Source organism: Lathyrus oleraceus, chromosome 6 (assembly GCF_024323335.1).
Source record: "Lathyrus oleraceus cultivar Zhongwan6 chromosome 6, CAAS_Psat_ZW6_1.0, whole genome shotgun sequence".
Lineage (NCBI taxonomy): Eukaryota > Viridiplantae > Streptophyta > Magnoliopsida > Fabales > Fabaceae > Lathyrus > Lathyrus oleraceus.
The window spans coordinates 309,060,249-309,062,259 of NC_066584.1; the positions used below are offsets into that span (position 1 = coordinate 309,060,249).

Here is a 2,011-nt window from a genome sequence, read left to right on the forward strand (position 1 = left end):
CAAGTGCTTGAGAAATAGTGAAGCGTACGCTTCCTATCTCCTTTTCATCCCAAGTTTATGTTAAAAGAAAAATTCTTTTGAAATTGAATGATTTGAAAAGTGTTTTGAACTTGTGTTTATAAAAATGAATTTTATTTAGTGTATTATTTCATCTACTCGGTTAATCAATAACCAAGTAGGTTTCATTGTAAGAAAGCCCAAGAGTAAGCTATGTGAGGTTGACGGCGATGCGTTGGCAATCGACTTACAAGGGTGTTTTGAAAGAGGGCTCGACTTTAAATCGAGAATTGTGATTTGTGCTTTTTTGAAATTGGTTTTGTGTTGGATGATGAATTGAAATTGAAATGAAATTATAAATGATTTATGAAAAGATGATTTGTGAAGTAATTTAGCTTGAAATGATTTGAAGTTTGTAATTGGAAGAAATTAATCCATTTTTTTTAAAAAAACAAAATTAATTTATTAAAATTTATTAAATTGATTAATTAAATTAATTAAAATTAATTATCAAAATTATCTAATTAAATTAAATAATTAAGTTAATTAAAATTGATTAATAGAAATTAAACTAATTAAAGATTTTAATCGATTAATTAAGTTCAAAGAGAAAATTACAGTTTAATGTATTTATGCATGGTTATACTACATTGCCACTAAAATCAACTTACTGTAAAAATTACGGCAAGAAACGTTACATACATTTCAACTATTCCAAACAAATTCCAAGCATTTCCAAATATTTCTATGAAAGGCGAAATGAAAAGGCAACAACAAACATGTTACTCGTGATACAACACACCCAATCCCCACACTTGGCTCATGATTCACATATTCATGCCTCCAGAATTCACGCAACAACAAGACCGTGTTCCAGGAAAAATCATAAACAACCTATAATTCCTTAACCAAGATCATGGAATATATAATCATCAGAGCAACCTTATGTTCCAGACTTTACCATCATCAATATCTCAAATAAAAGTAAGCAAAAAAATTGAGCATTTGTAGATGTAATCAAAGCCTGAATTACAACCAAAAACAAGATATGTGAAAAAGCTATGAAACTCCACAACCATAAACAAACAGTGGTCTTTGCACCATGTAAACAGAATCGCAGCCAAAGCGTAATGCTAACATAAAGCAGCAAACAATTCAATGTATTATTTACAATAGCAATTAACCATGATTTAAGACAAAACAAGTAATCCAATGATTTTGCAAATGAAACTATTACAGGGATTACTGCAATTTAATAATTCTGAAATCAAAACAATGTTCTCAATCAAATACAATCCAACAATTTTAAAGTTCAAATAAAAACCAAAACATCCATAGTATCAAAACAAATCGATTCCCAGAATGTCATTCTCAAACCGTCTCTAGTGTAACAACGTGTCGACACTGCCATTCATGTGGTTGAGTTCAACTTGTAAAGCAAAATCAGATCAGCATCATAAAAAATCATAAACCGCTCATACATATTCACAGATTATTACAGAACTTCCAGAACAATAAAATGAGTATGCAATATCGACAACACAATGTACATATCACACAAAGCCTATCCGCAATATCAATATATTCCACATAAAAATAGAAAATATCTCAAAATGTGATGAGTTCTTGACCAAAGGAGTTACCCAATAACAGAACCGTTGTTGTTGTATCTCTGGCTTGTGAGCAGCTTCTACGCCGAGTTACTGCATCCTCAACATCGTATAGTTTGTGACCTCCGTTGACCGCATCAACTGCTGCAGCAAACTCAAAGCCAAATGAGTAAATCAGGAACTTCAGCTTCTGTTGAATCGGAGTTACCGACACGATGGCGGTATTTCGGATGCGAGGTTAACAAAAGCGGATAAAAACGGCGAGGAACAGTGAAGGTTATTTTATGGGTTGCGGCGAGCTTGAGCTCGTGACGGTTAAAGCCGCGGTTTCGCCGGCGGATGAAAGGGTTTGAAAATGTTTGATGGTGGAGGGTTTGGAAGCGAGACAAGGGTTTGGGAAGAGG

The 2,011-nt window shown here is 33.2% G+C and overlaps 1 long non-coding RNA gene across 2 annotated transcripts; it reads right to left on the reverse strand.

The window, feature by feature from the left end:
* Positions 1-593: 593 nt before the first annotated feature.
* LOC127093545 (uncharacterized) lies at positions 594-1,787 on the reverse strand. 2 transcript variants are annotated; one of them, XR_007792567.1, is made up of 2 exons: positions 1,641-1,787; positions 594-1,130 (listed from the first exon to the last, which is right to left on the reverse strand). It is a non-coding gene; the product is annotated as an uncharacterized LOC127093545 (long non-coding RNA). The 2 variants fall into 2 exon arrangements; XR_007792566.1 differs by having other exon boundaries at positions 594-1,021; positions 1,641-1,778.
* Positions 1,788-2,011: the final 224 nt, after the last annotated feature.